General features: G+C 38.4%; 1 pseudogene; it reads right to left on the reverse strand.

Annotated features, from left to right (window-relative positions):
* Positions 1-13,531, reverse strand: part of LOC114044288 — a 75,101-nt pseudogene extending 61,570 nt beyond the window's left edge.
* Positions 13,532-20,275: the final 6,744 nt, after the last annotated feature.

Genomic DNA, 20,275 nt, shown 5'->3' on the forward strand with positions numbered 1-20,275 from the left:
CTAAAGGTTTGACATATGGTTATATGATTCTGACTAAGAATTGTCTTTGCCGTGTTTGAGGACATTTCGTTTTGGAATAACAGCATTAGAGCCTTTTGAAAATAACAGAATATGAGCTGAAAATTATTTCCCTTGGAAAAAAAGTGTAGCTAATTTATCATTTGGCTGATTTGCTGCTGAAGTCACACATTCATATAAATGCCAGGGTACATATGCATATACATATGTATATGTAGAAGTGTGTATGTGTGCTTGTGTGTGTGTAATACCATGGCATGAATTAGACAGTGTGCCTTTTAAAATTTATATTCATTCACATACAGATCAGGAAGTAAAGAAGAATACTCATATTGGTAGCACATTTCATCCACGGATTTCAATTAATTAAGTTTTACAATTCCCCCATGCAGTGGGCAAATACTGTCATTATCTCTGTTTTATAGATGGGGAAATAGAGGGTAGAAACTTGTTCAAGGTCACATAAAGTCCAGATCTTCAAAGCAAAAGAAAAGGAGAGATTTGAGACACTTACTTGAGTAATTCAGGCCAAGGCAAAAGAAAAAAAAGAGATTTTGGATTTGTATTATTCAGATGAGTTCTTTAGTTCTCTGATTTGAGAACAGTAACATTCAATATATGTTCATGGGCTAGTTCAATGATTCCTGCTTTTCCAATTTACGCTCTTGGGAAATTATCTGAGTAATGTTCCCTTTAAGCTTAGTTACAACCAACCCAATGTTATTTGAGTTTTTAGTAACAATGATACTACCAGTGATGAACAATGTCAGATAACAATGGACTGGGACCTATCAGTTGGGATGTGATTATAAACTTTAGTATGAATTCAAATCAGTTGTTTCGTAGAGAACCACAGAAATGCAGAATTTCAGAGGTGCAAGAGGTTGTGGTGGCTATTTAATGCAGACTATCCCTCAAAAAGAATTCATTCACTCCATCTCTCACAAGTTATCCCCTGGCCTTTGCTTGATAATGACCAGTGATGGAGGATCCTCTATCTCCAGAGACAGTCCATTCATTCTACCTTAGACTAGCTCTGATGATTGGAAAGCTTTTCTTTTGTTGAATCTAAATTTGCCTCTTTGTGGCATCTGTACATTTCCTAAATTTTGCCGGGGGGGCCAGAATCACAGAATCTTAAGAGTTCATTGGGCTATCAGCAGTTCCCTGGTCCCAACTATATCCCAAAGGAATTTTCACTAGATTGAGCTTGACATAGAACAAATCTACTTCCTCTTTCCCAAGACAATCTTTCACGTTCTTGAAGATAGCTATAATCCACGCAATTCTCCCCTCTCTTTTTTCCAGACTAAACATTCCCACTTCATTCAACTGCTTTTTATTTGACATCCTTCACCGAGTTGGTTGTTCACTTCTGAATATTCTGAAACGTCTTCTTGTTAAAACGTGATGCCCAGGATTAAGATTGTACTTCAGAGGTCATCTGACTAACATCGAGTAATGGAACAATGGGCTTGGAGTCAGGAACACCTGAGTTCAAATTCCAACTCTGTCACTAACTAGCTGTGTGACCCTGGGCAAATTATTTAACCTCTCTTTGCCTCAGTATCTTCATCTATGAAGTGAGGGAGTTATATCTGATTGCTGCTTAGGTCTCTTTGTATTCTTAAATCTTTGATTTCAGTGGGACAAACACCTCCTGATTTCTGGATACTGTGTGTGGAACTCTCAATGCAACTTAAGCTTGCCACTAATTTTCTTGGATGTCATATTATTCTCATGATCTGTACTGAACCTGACTCCATGAGAACACCCAGGTTCTTTGAAAACAAATTGCTTTATTTTTTCCCCATCAAATATCAACTTATTAGATTTAGTTTAGTGTTCTAACTTGTCAAGGTATTTTTGCATCTTGACTTGGTCATCAAATGTCACATCCTTTATGGCTTTGTATCATCTGCACGTTTCATGAGCATGTCAAGCAATGTGGTAGCCCCCCCCCCCACCCCAAGCACCGTGCTATCTACAAATCTGAAAAGCATGACATCGATCAATCAGGCATCAAATATATAATACGCACCTTTTATGTACTCAGTATCATTTTAAGTGCTGGGGGTTCAAAGACAAAAGTGAAACAGTCGTTTTCCTCAAGGACCTTTCATTCTAGTGTGGGGGGGCAACATGTTCATATAGAAGAATGTGCACGGTAGAGAGCAATTAAATACAAATAGTTTGTGGGAAGGGCATGGGCAGCTGGGAGTGGGGAGAATAGGAAAGGCTTCGTGGAGAATATAGCACTTACATGGAATTTTGAAGGAAATAAGGAATTCTAAGGGGTGGTGTTAAAGCAGGGATTTCAATCCAGGCATAGAAAGCAGTCATTGCAAAGTCACTGAGTCTGGAGACATTGTCAGTTGTCTGTTATAATCTCATCTACTCCATGCCAGCAGCCATCCTATCCTTTCTTTGATTCAACACATAGCAAGTAAGCAAAGGTGGACTCTCTCTCCATCTCTCTGTCTCTCTCTTCTTCTTCCCCTTCTCTATATCTCTCTCTTTGCCTGTCTCTCTGTCTTTTCCCCTTTATCTCTGTCTTTGTCTCTTCGTCTCTCTGTTTCTCTGTCTCTCCATCTCTGTTTCCATCTCTCTGTCTCTGCCTCCATCTTTTTGTCTCCATGTCTGTCTTTTCTCTCCTCTCTCTCTTTCTCTTTTTTCTCTCTCTCTCTCTCTCTCACTCACACCCCCCCCCACACACACCGCACACCCTTTTTAATTGTCCTTAGCATTCCTTGCCAGTCTCAGCTCATTCTGAGCTTTAGTGCTCCTGACACTTCTTACAAGGCTTCCCATAAATAGTTATGGGGAACATAAAAACAAGTTAACTAGTAGCAATGGGGAGACTTCCAGATGGGGCCTAGGTGTAGCCAAATACGGTAATACCCCCAAATGCCCCATTGCAGTTAGCAGCCCTGATGGACATACTTTGCCATATTGGGGTGCAGAGAACAGTGTTACAGGAAAGTAAGCATTTTTCTAAAACTAAAATCTATGACATTAGAGATGTCCTCATACAAGCTTCTGAAACTTCCTACCTTCATGGATTATTACCTCTGGCATCATGAACTGTACTTTTCTGAGAACTTTTCATGGCAAATAGAGAAGCAATTATTAGTTGCATTGTGTAGATTATGAGACTGATGTCCACAGAAATTAAATGGCTTATCCAACAGTCCCTTCCAACTTTGAAATTTTATGATTTGTGACTGAACGTGGCTAGGGTCCAGGGCTTCTGTTTCTAGTCAGGCTCTCTTTTTATCCTACTCCACAAACGTGTAGGATGATAGATGTGCTTGATGTTTGATATTTAAAAATGTTTCCTTGATACTTGCAGGATAGGGAATTACCGACATTTTCCGATAGTCCTTCCCATAGAACCCTCTCATGAAGAAAGTTCAATCAATCCAAATAAACCAATCCATACCTGAGAAGGAAGTATGTTTCCTCATCAGTCCTTTGAAGGCAAGCCTGGCCATCGCACTGTTTTGAGTTCTGATATCTACCAATCTTGTTTTCCTTTACATTATTGTGGCCATCGTGCAAATATTTCTCTTGGTTCTGCGTACTTTGCTCACCATCAGTTCATTTGAGTTTTTTCAAGTTTTGTATTGGTTCTTCCTTATGGAGCAATAATGTTCTATTACATTCACAAATCAAACTTTGTTCAGCCATTCCCCAATCAATGGACCCCTTCTCCTTTTCCAGTTTTCTTCTACCAAAAAAAAAAAGGAGTGGTATAAATAGTTTTGTGTATGGGGGCCTTTGTGTTTCACCTCTTTGGTGTCCTGTGCCTAGGAATGGGATATCACTCAAGGTGTATGAACAGTTTAGTCACTTTTCTAGGGTGCTTCCAAATTGTTTTCCATAGAAGGCTTTTTTAAATGCATCATTTGTAAAGTGACAAATGTGTCATAAAAATAAATGATAATTGAATTCAAGTGAATCACCACAAATTTAATTTGAAACATAGGGAAACGTTAGGTAAGTATTTTAGAGTTTATACATTCCCAAATTTGTTTCTTGGGCTCAATTTAGCTCTGGTACACTTTGTATAGATGCTTAAATTAACTACCAAATTATTCACTCGTTTCAACAAGTATTTATAGCTGCTAAGTATTCCCTAGCTTTGCTTGTGATCTGTGGGTGACCTCTAAGAAACCTGCTCCTAAAATCCTATTCTGATGCCTTACTATGGTAAAGAGACAACCTTGAGTTCCTGAAGGCAATCAACCTCAATTCAACAAGCATTTATTAAGTATCTACTATGTACACAATACTGGGCGAGGTACTGGGGCAAAACAAACACAGAAAAGAAAACAGTTTCTTCCATTGAAGAAGTAACATTCTATTAGGGGCAGCAACATATATGCTGATAAACAAACATAAAATATATGCAAAATAGGTAAAATAGATTAATTTGTGGTCAGAGAAGTTAGTAACTGGATAAACCCATTAGAGCATGAGCTCCTTTAGGAAAGGGAACAAACATTTGTCTTTCTTTATATCCCTAGTGCTTAGCACAGTGCCTGCCTGACACATACCAAGTGTTTAATAAATGCCTTTTGACAATAATTAGAAGTCTATTGCAATGTCAAGGTGAAAGATGATGAGGAATTTTAACTAGAGTGGTGGCCTTGTGAGAGGAGAGAAGGGGATAGATGGGAGAATTGCGGAGGGACGGTCAACAAGATTTGCTGACTGATTGGATGGGTGGAAATAACAACTGAAAATACATTTTGACAAGTCCTACCACTCTGGAATGGTGAACATGGCCCTGTGACAAATGGTATATCTGTTGTCTCAGAAAACTCATCACTATGGTGACTGTATGATAATTTTTCAGAAATAATAATGTCTAATATCTTCTACAAGGTTACATAGAGATTATGATCTTCAGTGATGGCAGAAGTCCTCCCTCTGACCAAATTACATATCCTTGAGTGATCCCTGACCTCCAGGATCTAGTCTAGTTGAGGAAACTTGGCTAATACATATCAAACAAATGGAAAAAAATGAAAGGTAAAGTAAATGTGGCAGGAATTCCAAGACAGGACAGTTCATCTGGGACTCTGAGATTTGTACAGGAGTTTCTTAAATGGAGATGTGAACTGTGAATTAGTTCGTTTAGATGGATATGGAAAAAAGGAATATGGGAGAACCAATATTTTTCAAGGATGGGTTCATAGTGGCATTGATGTATAGAGTAAAGTAATAAACATTCCTTTCATTTATAGTGATTTCCCTTTAATAGGTGTGAAGACGTGCCACTTTGTCTCTTTCCATTGTTCAATTGTTTTTCAGTCTTGTCTAACTTGTGGTTCCATTTGGTGTTTTCTTGGCAAAGATACTAGAGTGGTTTGCCATTTCCTTCTTGAGCTCATTTTAAAGATGAGAAAACTGAGGCAAATAGGGGTAAGTGACTTGCCCAAGGTTACACAGCTAGTTAAGTGTCTGAGGCCAGGTTTGAATTTGGCAAGATGAGTCACTCCCCCTACTCCAAAATCATTCCAGAGTTCTCAATCCCTTTCTCTCTGAACCACATTGACCCTTGGCAATTTCATCCAGTCCCTGTGGCTTTGATTGTTAGCTCTTTGTAGCTGACTCCAAAATCATCATCTCCACCCCACCCTAGAGCTCTTGTTCAGCATTCTGGATTACCTTCTGAGTATCTCCAGTTGGATGTCTTGGCATAAAGCTCACCCCCTCCTCCTAATGTCTGTTCCTGCTGATGCTTCAATCCTCCCAGTGACGTAGGTTTGTGACTTCAAGATCATCTTAGATTCTTTCCTCCTCCTCAGTCTGTCATACCCAATAGGCTGCTATGTCTTATCAATTCTACTTCTATTATCTATTCCTTCCTATTAACAGCCCAATTTCTGAAGGCTTTAAGATTTGCAAAGCATTTAAGATATATTTTATTTCATTTGATCCTTACAATAAATCTTGTGAGGTACATGCTATTATCCCCATTTCATAGATGAAGAAGCTAAAACAGGGAGATTTAAAAGGATTTTCTCAGGGTCACATAGATAGCAATGATCTGAAGCAGGTAACAATGATAACAAAAGCAGTAATTAACATTCATATGACTCAAGGTTTGCAAAGCATGTTATATATATTATGTGATTTAAGCCTCACGACAATGCTGTGAAACTGAGGCCAAGAGAGGTTATGTGACTTGCCCAGGGTCACAAAGATAATAAGTGTCTCATTTAGGATTCCAGTTCAAGTCTTCCTGGACTCCAAGTCCGGGACTCTTATGTCGGATGCCACATATCATCCTCCTTTTTCCAAGTGCTCACATTGAGGACCTTCTCCTGGACAATTTCAATAGCCTCCCAGCTTTTCTCCCTTACTCCTAGCGAAGGTAATCTTGCTAAAAGCACTCATTTTCTCAAAACTTTCAGTACTTCATGTGTCTGACCTTCCCGCCCCCCCCCATTGCCTACTGAATTCAAGAACCTTTAAAATACAGCTCTGACCTACCCTTTTGACCTTGTTCCTCCCCTTCACATACTCTGTTCAAGCCAAAATTAACCACTCCACATTTGTGGTTCTTATCCTGCCCTCTTCCAGGCTTTCCCATTTCCATACTTTGCTCATCTTTAAATCTCCCTCCCACCTCCTTACCTGGAATAGACTTATCCCATCTCTGCCAGTTAAAATCTCCTCCTTCCATCTAGGACAAATTCAGGTGCCTCCTCTCCTCCAGCTTAAACTGGGCTATTCCTTCTCAAATCATTCAAAACATTTTCTCAGGACCATCCCCTCCTTTGCATCATAGTCCTTTGTATATATCTTCCATCTTCATTCCCTATAAATTAAAAGTTTCCTCAGAGTGGGGACTGCTTTGTTTTAGCTTCACGTCTCCAGTGCCTAGTGTGGTGCCTGTCACACAACAAGGGCTTAATAAATATTTGCTGAATTAGATTGAGATGAACAATTTGATGGAGTCAATGGCATGTAAAATTTTGCCATTTCCATTTAAGCAGAAGAGTAGAATTACCATGTTTCTCCCCCATATCAGTCCCCCCTTTTTTTTGTGCTTGCCTTAAAATAGGGCATATGATGTGTATGCCAAGTACTTTACTGGACAGTCTACGGAGAAATCTAGGTTGGATCAACTTCAGTGAATAAATTGCAATTCAACATTTGGCCAGAAGATGGTGTAGTGTTCAAAGGATCATTCACTCAGAAAGTCAGAACTCTGATTTGAAAAGACTGAAATTGTCGATTTATAAATTCCCCAGTACCACGAAGAAATGGAAGAAAATGATCCCAGTTCAACACTAACATTTTTCTAAGTTTTAAGGGGGCTATGTCCTCCTGCATATTATTTCTCTCCATTCAATGCATTGTTGTGGACAAAGAGTATTGGATTTGCAATCAGGGAATTTATGTTCAAATCTGAGCTCTGCCAATAACTACCCAAATGAATTTGGGTTCATTTGGGAACTTGAACAGCCACTTATGCTCTCTGAGCCTCAGTTTCCTCATATTAAAATGAAAAGGTTACCTATAAGGTCTCTTCCCACTCAAAAATCTATAGTGAGCTAGAGTCCAATTATATAATTTTCTATGTATGAGATATCCTACGATCTCCATATGTTTTAATTTATATTTTATCAACCAAAGAATGAAAACCGTTAGAGCAGGGGCAGATATGAGGAAGGCACAAAATATGCCAAGAAGTCGCTATTGGTGTTAGGGGTGGGGTGGGAATGTGGAGGAGACATTTCACATAATGTTTTGCTCTATCAATATCAGTAGTAATCCCTCTGGTGAACTGATTTCTAGAGAAATTCAGTTCAACTCAGCGAGATTCAATGAATATTTATACACTTGTTAAAATACTGCAATGTATGAAGGCATAGGGGGAGTAAAAGTAGAGGATTGAGAAAGATAGAGGAAGTTTTCCTTTTTTCTAAAAAAAAAGTATATTATTTCCTTTAATCTCAAAACAGCTATCTGAGGAAGATGCTATTAATCTCCCTATTTTGCTGCTGCAAAGGGAGGGGAAGCTAAGTGGCCAGTGAAAAGAGCTGTGGACCTGGAGTCAGGATAGCTGAGGCCTCAGATACTTACTAGCTGTGTGACCTGGGGCAAGTCACTTGATCTTATTTGACTCAGTTTCCTCATCTGTAAAATGAGCTGGAGAAGGAAATGGCAAACCACCCTAATTATCTTTTTCAAGAAAACACCAAATGGGGTCATGAAGAATTGAACATGACTGAAACAACTGAACAACAACACAGATGGGAAAACTGAGGCATGGTTAGGTTAGGTGACTTGTCGAGGATAAAACAGTTAGCAAGCATTTATGGCAAGATTTGAATTTAGGTCTGTTCTGAGTCCAAGCATGGGATCCTATTCACTATGCTACACAGAAGCACCTAATGATAAACTTCCATAAAATGTTCACATCATAAATGCTATATTTCTGGTTCATTAAGACTTGTTTAGAGAATCACAAACTCTTAAGAGTTTGAAGGGACCTCAGTCAGTTATCTGGTCTGACCCATTACTGGATCAGAAACTCTGCCTACGAATGGTCACCCCCCCCCCCCCATGGCAGCCCATTCTACTTTGGGATAGCGTGAATTATTTGGTAGTTATTCCTTATGTTAAGGCTTAAATTTGCTTGGTTAGGGACTAATTATCCAAGAATCATCAACGCTGGTCCAAATCAGTCGTTGGAGTTCGTGCATCAAGGCCTTGCTACACATTTTTGCTCTTCTGAAAATTGAAGCCTAATTTATTATCGTGTATTTATTAGCACGATCACAAAAGAGGTCACCAGTCTTTTCTTTCATTCCTGTCACAGGCTGCAGGCCGTATTATGCTAAATCAAGGATATGGGAAGATAATTAACACAGCATCTCCGGCCACTTTAATAGGTGAGTGATGAGAGGTAACAGTTGTGCTCCAGATACCATATCTTAATTACTGCCAGTAGGTTTTTTTTTTTTTGAGTCAATGAGATTCAGGCTAAGGATGCTTCATTGTATATTGTTGATAATCTCTGTCAGGCCGAGAGGGTATCCAAGTTTGACCAAATTCTATTTTTTCTATGGGGGTACATGGGAATTTCCCATTTTGTGTTAGAGATTGAATTCCATTTTATTAGAAGACATGCTATTTTAAGAAACAACAATAACAAAAAAAAACAAAAGAAAAAACGAGTTTATATATTAATCTGATAAACTGCAAGGATAAAACAGATCTATGTTCTTTGGCTTGTGTATGATATGCCAAGAATCAAGCCCGTTGACTCTCCATAACAGGCCAGTTGTTCAAGATCACCATTCTAGCCAACAGGTGTCACCACAAGCTTGGTTTGATCAGCAGTATCACCAAAGAGCCAATAAAGCCGGGCAACATATGGAATGAAATCCCAACTGCTGAGAGGCTCTGGAAGGCAGTTACATGCCGGGGAACTGAGGCCCATGTAACAAAAATTGATCAATTACACAAATTAAGCAGAGCCCTTAAGGAATTTATTTTATTGGTCTGGACATCTGTTGCAGCATTGTCCAAATCCAAAATTCAAATGGTGCCTTGGGTTGCCAAATGAGGCAAGGAAATCTAGTCACTATAAAAGCAGAGCTGAAAACCCCTATATTAATATCATGTACATCTGCTGAGTGTTATATAAATATGCAGTCTTTTTTATTTTCCTTGGGAATAACATTTATTTTTACTGGGCCCAGTTTGACATTCTATGACATTCTGTTCACTTTATTACATTGTAACTTTAAATGTTTCTTCAAAAATGCATTTAGAACGTTGTTGTTAATCCTTTTTCAAGTATTATTACCACCTGTTTAATTGATGGAGGAGAAAAGAGCAGAATTCCTTACTCTCCAAGGAAGAAGAACAGAAATGCTCTTAACAAGATGCAGAGCAAAGAACGTTTTAGTACCATGCCCAATGTGTAAAGGAAAATTACATAATGGTCATGAATGTTAATCTTCTGTCAGGCTTTACTTTTTTTTTCTTTTTGTAAGTTAAAAAAAGTAATACTCATTCCTCAACTAAATTAGCAGCATTTCAAAACAAGGTGTGGGATTTAGGTCAGATTTATACAACAACATCAGATTACTATTAGCATGTAAAGCAGACGCTTTTATGTTGCTGGTAAAAAGCGGTTGAGGAGAGTTGATTTCCACTTAATGTTTTGTGATTGAAATTACTCAGAGTGGACATGTTTAGGTTGACAGTTGCTCAAACACTGAGGAGACAGCAGGTAGGGTCTGATTTACCTTAAGGACCTGTTGCAGTCCTGGCAAGAAGAAAATCTAGCCGTTATAGAAATACATCTGAAAATCATGATGTTCATATCATGTCCATCTGTTGAATGTTAAATAAATATGTTGGTTGGTTATTTAAATATGTTAGATGGTTAAGCCAACTGGCGAGGTATAGGATGTGTCTAGAAAAACTTAGAGGACATTTTTGGGTAGTGTTTTTTTTTTTCCATTTTGCTATCATATATTACATATTTAACACCGTCAATTTCTGGTTGGTTTAAAGGGTCTAATAAGATCAAGATAAGCCAGAATATGTCATGGAAAAATTCCTCACAGTAAGCTGAATGTTTTATTAAGTTAAAAAATCTTTTGAAGGAAGTTAAGCTGCTATGGGATTATACTTTAAAATCACATATTCACATTAAATCTATGATCCAAGAAAGGAGGGCAACAATTGTTAGATTTTTTTTTTTGCACGTGCTCAACAGAATGACGGTGTTGAATCAATTAGAAACATTAATTATCTATTATTTATAACTGTATTCTTTGCTCCCCACCATCCATTTCAATGGGTCTATCATCTCATCATGATGGGTATCCCTGCCAAGAATGCAAATCACCACCCATCCATGCCCTCTCCTTCTGTGTGACTCTATTTCATCGGTTCCTGTAAGTTTTTGACCAAGGAGGTCCATTTGAAAGGATGAGGGCTGTAGTTTAGATCTTTTGACCTCAAATGGATAACAATGGAAAATGGAGGCTGCCCATTGGTTAACTTTTGCTCTTGGTCATGTGACTGATCACTAACCCACTTTCCTTGTTTTCTAAAATGAATTGAATTATATAGGGGGAGAAGGTAACACGCATTTATTAATCACCTACTCTGTGCCATGCACTGTGCTAAGGGTTTTACAAATATATCTCATACAATCCTGTGAGGAAGGTGCTATTATTATGTCCATTTTATATTGAGGAAACCAAAGTACACAGAAGTTAAGTGATTTGTGCTGGGACATATTACTATTTAGTATCTGAGGCTGGACTTGCACTCAGGTTTTTCTGATCCCAAGGCCCAGCTCTCTCTCTATATACAGTGCTACCCACTTGCCTATATGAGACTTGTCATGGTGAACATCTATACTCTTTGCAAAGCACGTTTCCAATTTACCTTAATGGGGAATTAATTAAGTCCATACTATGAATAAAGCACTGTGCTAGGCAATGATGCTATAATGTAAAAACCAGACAATTCCTGCTTCTCCTTTGAAGAACCTCACTTCTGCTAGAATTTCAAAAGGAGGTAGCCCCTGAGCTGAGATGTAAAGTGAATCAGGTGTTATAAGAGGAAGAGGTGAGGACAGCATTAAGGAAGTGGGCATAATGGTGGGAAATGTAATATCACGTAAAGAAGAAAAACATGATTTGGACTCAGGGATCTCTAAAGTCCCTGCCAACCCTAAATCTATGAGCCTATGAACATCAGGATGCCAATAGCTTTGAGCAAACCTTTATCGGACAGGAGAGCAAAAATTAATGTCTCTCACGTTTGTTAAAATCACAAAAGATTCACCCCAAATAACCCAGAGCCAGAGAAAGAACAATGAAAGGGATTTCTGAGTTTCAGACTTCATACTTTGGTATAAAATGACTGGCAGAGGCAAGTTACTTCAAATGTATGTATCCTAGGGAATTATGTTGATCTGTGAGTAGGCTAACTACTTTTTAAAAATGCCAAAATATACTAGGTCATATGACTGGACATGAGGCCACCATGATGAAGGCAAACTCACTTTGGAATTCTTTAACCAAATGTGGGTGGGGCAGGTAGATAGCACAATGGATAGGGCACTGGGCTTGTTATCAGGAAGACTCATCTTCGTGAGTTCAAATCCGGCCTCAAGTATTTACTAGTTATGTGGCCCTGGGCAAGTCACTTAACCCTGTTTGCCTCAGTTTCCTCATCTGTGAAATGATCTGGAGAAGGAAATGGCAAATCACTCCAGTATCATTGCCAAGAAAACCCCAAATGGGGTCACAAAGAGTCAGATACAACTGAAAAATAACTCAACAACAAGAAATCAAATGTGGGACTGGTTACCGTCAATGAGGCAGATTTATCTAACAGCACAAAAGACCTGTGCTCTATTTCCAACACTGTAATTAAATTCCTGAGTTATCTGAGAGTCAGAATGCCATTGTGAACAGAGTGCTGAGAGGAACATAGAACGAAGGAACTGGCCTTGGAATCAGGAAGACTTGGGGTCCAATTATGCCTCAGACATTTTCCAGCTGTGTAACTCTTTGTAAATCTCTTAATTTTTTGGTGCCTCATTTTCCTCATTCGTAAAATAGTGATACTTAGTATTTACCTCAGTAGGTTGACATGAGGTATAAATGGTTAATGGAGGTAAATCATTTCACATATTTAAAGTGTTATATAAACTTGAGTTATTATTGTTAATTTGGACAAATGGCCTCCTTTCTTGTGCCTCAGTTTTCTCACCTGGATAATGGGAGACCTGACCTCTGTGGAATGCTCTGGAGGAGCAATGTGTGTCTAGTGAAATTAATATCAAAAATATTTCTATCATCATCTCTGAGTTAAGAATCAACTGAATGACAATGAGAGAGACAGTGTGGCACAGGGGAAAGAGAGGTGCTTTTGAAATCACACAACCTGAGTTCAAATCCCACCGCTGACCACCTGTGTGGCCTTGGACAAATCGTTTAACCTTTGCAGGTCTCAGTATCCACATCTTTAAAGTGAGAGAGTTTAGTTACAAACTCTAAGGAGCCTATGGCCTCTCAATCTATAATCTTATAAAATAGGGATTATTCTGATAGATTTTCATTGTCCTCTACTTAAATTGACAGATAGACTTGGAAAGGAAGTAACTTGCTGTTAGATAGATAGGTTTCTTGGTCCCCAAATAGTCTTAAAACCAACCATCATTTCTTTTTTCTGTCGCTGAATGACTGCACTTATTGAAGTCAATAGCTTGAAATAGTCTATCTCTAGACTTCTGATCTAATTCTTAGATCATCCCCCATTTCTGAGGCCATAAGATATTTAAACAAATAAGATGAAAAAAAATACTGACTGGTCTCCCCGAAGCCTGCAAGGAGGGCAGAGATGCTGCCTCGGGGTCTGCTGTGGAATCGCTCACCCATAGTCTTTGCGCATTGAAAATGACATGATCTAGACGGAGACATAACTTAGGGCCTGATCCACTTAAGCCGCTCATAGTGATTTATCATAAATGTGCTTATTTGGAAGGTTTAGCAGTAACTGCTTCTGGGAGGTGATGGGGTTAACTACCAAAAGTTGTACATAACTTGGATCTTGTGTATGGCAATTAATCAAGAAATTATATTCCTCGACTTTCCAACAACCAGCACAGAGGGCTACATCTGTGGTATGTTAAACACAAAGGGATGAAATATTTCTTCTAATAAAATGCTAATGGTTTTGTTTTGGAAAAAAAATATTGAATTATTATGGCATTAGATTTATCTGTATGCGGGTTCTTGAGACACAGTCAATAAGCATTCATAAACGGGAACCAAATACTTCTAGAATTCAATGTCTCCGCTTACTAAATGACTTCAGTGTTGTAGAAGAGGCCCATTCTCAGGCAATGGGGGAGGGAGGGAGAGGCTAATACCAACATGGTAGGTGAATTGGGTTTCTTATAAGCAACTGTTACAGCAGAACTTTTTTAATAATGTAGCTTGTTTTTCATCAACTTCTCTATTTCACATTTACTCCTGTCCCCCTATTCTCCCCCAACCCCAACAAAAAAAAATTATAATACAGTTAAACTTTTCCTCCATACTGGCCATGGAGTCAGGAAGATTTTGATTCAAATCTCTCCCCAGATGCTAACTACTTGTGTCACCCTAGGCAAGTTGCTTATAACTGGGCATCGGTTTCCTCACCAGTAAAATCAGAAGTTAGATTTGCTGGTCTCTAATTACCCTTTTCTGACTAAGTTTATGATCCTAGTGCGAAGAATGTCATTCTGTTGTGAATGCCTTCCCTGAGATGAGCTTTTATCTATTTGGTGTGTCTTTCGTAGTCAATGTACCATAGAGATTAGAGTCACAGTGGCCTAAGAGTCAGAAAGATCTGGGTTCGGGTTCTGCCTCAAGTAATTCATCCTTTACAAAGTTGTTGCAAAGTCTAATTCTTATGACATAGGTCTGACTATGTCAATCCCCTAAAGAAGACTCTTGCTTTTTTTTTTTTTAAATCTAGAACTGAGTTCATTGTTATGGGTTGCGCGTCTCAACTGTAACTGTAACTTAGAATCATAGAGAGTTTTAATGACTTGCCCAAGCAAATATATACCTAAGGTAATACCTGAACCCAGGCTGTTGTGACTCCACGGTCAGCTAGCCAGTCTGCCAGGCTGCCTCTGGAAAAGGGGACTAAATGAATGAAAATAGACCCACTAGTCAAGTGGATTTCAAAGGAAAATTTTTAAAAGGCAATTGTGTTCTTTTCTGATGGAAGTGGCAATTTGGAAAAAAAAAATTTAAATTGGAGAAGTCAGCAGGGAATGAATTTTGAAACTGGCATGTGCTGTATTTGGCTCACTTTGCTCTTTAGATATAGTTTATAGCAAAGGGTTTGAATTAGTATCATCTGTAATTACCCATCAGGAAAAGATGCCATAAGAATGCATTCATTTCTATTTGCATCTGCATATCCATCTGACCCGCAAACCTCTCCTCCACAGCTCCATTTTCTTTATAGAATCGTTAGTTCTACATTAAAAGGAAAGTGGGGCTAATTTTTTTCTTCAGCAACGTGCTAATTTTATTAGGTTCTATCTTTCAGCCTGCGATGGAGAAAGCTCATCCATCTACAGAGCCTGCTCGCATTTCCATACGAGATTTTCTTTCGGAAAAATGCACTGCTCTCTTTCATTTCTTCCCCCTCTAGTCACTCACGTCTCGGCATCAGCCAACACACGGAATCTAACGAGCTGATCCTGGATTCAAAAGCAGTGACAGGGAGGGAGAGTCAACTGCCTTTTCTGTACAAGCAAACCCGGTTCCAGTATACACAGAAAGAACGGGCACGTCATTCGGTGTATAAGTGACTTCTTGAGTTTCTTAATTTCCGAATCCCGATTCCTAACCAGGGGGTAGATTGCATCCGTTATTATTTTGTCTTTGGTTATCCATGACGATCAACCTTTGCTAAACAAAGGTATGTAATCATGCTGGGTGTACTCATGGATTTTTAAAAAGGTTCTACCATTTGATAATAGGTTTTCCAATAGCCTGAAGGGTGGCTTTTAACATTTCTTTTCCAGCTGAAGTATTTCCTGAGTTCTGTCCAAGCCCTGTGTAGTTAAAGAAAAGGCATTTTGACACTTAATAGACAATGTTTTGTTATGTATTGAACTGGTTTTTTTTTTTCCCTTTAAACTCTAGACAAATGTATAGGCACACAATTAGCCACATCATATGCCTATAATTGAGACACTTTGCTGGAATGTCAATTATAGGACATATGTAAAAAATACTCATTGCAAATAACATTTTACCTATTTTTGAAGGCTTTCAAGGAAATATAAAAATACAAAGCAAGTGTTTTTACATTCTACTGAAACACTATCTGGTAGCTTGGGTTTTTACAAATGAGTTTTAGTCCAAGCAGAGAGGACCAGACCAAAAAGCCTGTGAAAGACTGATGTGTATTTAATTCCCAACATGAAGGAAAAAAGGGAGGGTGAGGGCATTGGCTAACCACCTTGGCCTTTAGCTTCTCTGACTTTGGTTCCTGAGTTAATTTCAGTTCTCTTTATTTCATGCTGGACCCAGTGAGCTTTCCAAAGCCATCTTCAAACAATGTCTTTCTTATGAACTACAGTTTACCCTTTCCTGGGTCTCTCTTTTTCTGGTCCTGAGTCTAATTCTAACACAAATAAAACTACCCTCTAGACCAGAACAAGAAAGCAGATATCAAAACAGAGGTAAGTTGGCCAATCAGCAATGGTAGAGTTAACTAAAAAAAATCACAAAAATGTTTAAGGATAGGAAAAAAATACTCTTTTGGATTCCAAGATGGATAAAGGCAAAAGACAGTGGCTCTTCTAAAGAGAAACCATAAAAACTCATTCCATTAAGGGTCAGCTTGTGATACATGCTTTTAGCTACAAGTACCCTTTGATTTATGCAAGGAGTTCTCTCTCTCTCTCTGTATATATATATATATACACACACACATATATTTCTAGAAATATATGTATGACTAAGATGAAATATTATATATTTAATTCCATGGTCCCTTTGACATATTTTAGATGTATGAAATATTTCTAAGGCAATAAATTTGCCAATGACCTAGGTAAGAAATGAATTAAGATGAGATCTGGCTTCATGGAATTCTAGTCATTGTCATATTCAATAGATCATTTAATAAACATTTATTAAGCACTCACTCTATGCCAGGCACTGCAGAATACAAAGACAAAAACCAAGTAATTCCTGCCCTCAAAGGGCTCCAGTTTGATAATGAAGCAACATGTTTACTTATAAGTGTACGTAGCCTATCCATCAGTGACGTGCCTCCTGGACATTGTCACTTGCTTTTGTTGCTATTGAGACATGTCCAACTCTCTGTGATCCCATTTGAGATTTTCTTGGCAGAGACAGTGGAATGGTTTGCCATTTCCTTCTCCAGCTCATTTTACAGATGAGGAAACTGAGGCAACTAGGGTTAAGTGACTTGCCCAGGGTCACACAGTTAGTAAGTGTCTGAGGACAGATTTGAACTTAGGAAGATGAATCTTTCTGACTCCAGGCCTGGCACTCTATTCCCTGTACCACCTAGCTGCCCTATTGTAACCTGCACCTCCCTCCAAAACAATGTGTTTTAAAAACAAAATTGTTTTATGCTCACCAAAGACATTCATGGTGAGGTCCACCATAAGCTCCTGTGTGGGGGTGAAATTATGCTGGTTGCACTCATCCTGGAACAGTTCAGAATCTCCTAAATTTGAGCTGCATTCACTTAAAAGAATTTGGCCCAACTGTCCACAGGGGAAATACTGAGTGCTTGAAAAATGCCTCTTGTCCAGACAGTGATAATGGGATGGGCAACCCAAAATGCGTGTCCATTAGAATCCACAGGCAATCCAAGCGTATAAAAACCTTGGCCCTGAATTGTACAGGAAGAGAAAAGCAGGCTGGATGGCCTTTGGGAAATCACCGTTTTTTCATGACCCCAAACTTCTCCCTGAAACAAAGGCCTACCTTTAGAATATTGATAGACTTACTCACTAGAAGCCATGTGTTTTTTTTTATTTAAGACAAATATGAAAACTTAAATACATAATAAGAGAAGAAAAAGAAGCATTTTATAAACTTAAATATAAAATAAAAGAAAAAAATATGTCATGTGCACAGCAGGACACAGGAGAGGATTCAGAATACATATCAATAACTTTTCATTTCAAGAAAGACTATATATTAAATAATGTGAGTTATGTTGAAAGCTGTCCATCTTTTCTTTACTTCCTTGTAGGTTTTCTTTTGTTCTCTGCTGTACACTTTTTACTTTGTTCTTTTTTCCCCCTTCCTCCCCTCTACCCCCCAAACCGAGGCTACAATTAATCATGGACATATTTATATATAGATATTGATATATACATATACATACATACATAAACATATACTTTCCCTAAGAGATTCTACTCTTAACTTTTGTTTTTCATGCTTGTATGTCTTATTTCATATTTCTCCTAACTCCTTTACTTTACTTCTACCTGCTACCTTGCCCTCCTATTACTTAACCTACCCCACCTCCCACAATTATTCCCTTATCCTCCCATTCCCCTAAATCTAAAGACCCTTTTATACCCCTCTTTTTGACCTATTCCTTCCCCCTCCCCTCTAAAGATTCCTCCTTTATCCTCTCCCCCTCCCTATTCCCTTAGAGTTTTATTTCTTTCTAAATTTAGAAGACTTTTATACTCTTCTAGATGTATATGTATTTTTCCTTCTTGAACCCATTCCTGATGAAAGTAGATTTCCAGAACTAACAACCCCCTTCCCCCATCTAATTCTTATCTTTCTTATAAGCTATCTAATTACTCATAACAATCTTAGACATAGGTTTTACATTTTACACATATAAAAGGTAAACATTCTATCCTTATTGAGTGCCTTGTAATTGGTCATTGGTATGTATATTATATTTCTCTTGGCTCTTGTATGTCTAATCTTCTATTGGGTCCAATTTTTTTCACAAAGTCCAGAATGTCTGACAATCCATTAAATGTCCATCTTTTTTTTCATTCAGAATTATGCTTAGCTTTGCTGGGTATGATATTTTCATCTGGAAGTTCAGTTCTTTTGCTTTTCAATACATAGTGTTCCAAGACCTGTGATCTTTTAGTGTTGCCACTACTAGGTCTTGTGCAATTCTAATTGTGGTACCATAATATATAAATTGGTTTTTTTCTTGTTGCTTATAATATTTTGTCCTTGAGCTGCTTTTGGAATTTGACTATAATATTCCTGTGAGTTTTCCTCCTAGGATCTCTTTCAGGTGGCGATCATTGGGTTTTTTCTATTTCTACTTTCCCCTCTTGTTCTGATGCTTCAGGACAATTTTCTTTATTATTTCTTGTATTATTGTATCAAGATTCTTCTTTTGATCATAGCTTTCAGGTAGTCCAATTATTTGTATTTTTTCTCTTCTTGATCTGTTTATCCAGATCAGTTGTTTTTCTTATGAGATGTTTCACATTGTGATCTGTTTTTTCATTCTTTATATGTATATGTATATATACACATACATAATTTCTTCGTCTCTTATAACTTCATTGGCTTCCTCTTGCCCAATTCTGATTTTCAAGGTGTTGTTTTCTTCCTTAAGATTCTGGATTTCCTTTTCTAGTTGGTTGACTTTCTTTTCATAATCTTCCTGTTTTTCTTGGATTATTCTTATTTTTCTTTTTAGTTTTTCCTCAATCTCTCTCATTTGATTTTTAAAGTTTTTTTTAAGTTCTTCAATGAATTCTTTTTGGGCAGATGACCATTTGACATTACTCTTTTGGGTAAAATTGGATTTCTTTGCTTCAGTATCCTCCTCTGAAGATGAACCCCGGTCTTCTCTATTCCTGTCTATGGTTAGATTCTTTCTCCTTTGCCTGTGCATTTTTTTTTTTGGAAATAGTTTAGTTTTTATAATCACCTCTAGGCCTGGGGTATAAAGGATGATGCCTCTGGCCTCTGATCCTCTTCAATTCTCCCCTCTGACTTTGAACTTAAGCCAAGACCTCCTGCCTCCTGTAAGTGCCCACAACCGACGATGTCCTGCCCCACTGCTTCTGCACTCACTGGGCATGTGCTAGTTCTTTCTTGCCCTCGCTGCTCTCCAGAGCACATCTGGGTCTGACATTCCTTGCCAGCTGAGGTTCCCTAGATCTTCCCCAGGTCAGAAGCCCAACTCCTCTCACTGTCCTGGGGGTAAAAGTTCTTGTGGCTCCAACCTAGCTAACACCAGGGCTTGCCACTTGTTGTTTAAGTAGTCCTTAGACTAGAGGTATTTACTGTTCACTGGGAAGAAATCTCATCCTGGAATTTTCTTCAAATCCTCTCCGATTGTCCCAGGAGGACCCCTGTTCTGCCCCTACTCTTACTTATTTTCACCGCTCTATGTTCACCCAGAGGCTATCTCTTTTGTGGAGGAAAATCTTGAGAGCTTGAAATTTTCTGACCTACTCTGCCGTCTCCCCAGAATACTTTCTGGAAGTCATGTTTTGTGGCTTCGAGTCAATGAACAAACACTATAAACTTTGAGACCTGAGATTGAGGATAGTGCTAAGGGCACTAGGAAGACACATGGAAGGCATGAGCAGTGTAAACACATTACAACTATGCAATTACACAGGAGAAGTCATGTAAAAGAAGCCATAAAATGTCTGATTGGAAAAGAAGATATTGTGGTCACATTGTGTGAAGGAGGG

This window comes from Vombatus ursinus, unplaced genomic scaffold (genome assembly GCF_900497805.2).
Source record: "Vombatus ursinus unplaced genomic scaffold, bare-nosed wombat genome assembly UNPS02014773.1, whole genome shotgun sequence".
NCBI classification, from domain to species: Eukaryota; Metazoa; Chordata; class Mammalia; order Diprotodontia; family Vombatidae; genus Vombatus; species Vombatus ursinus.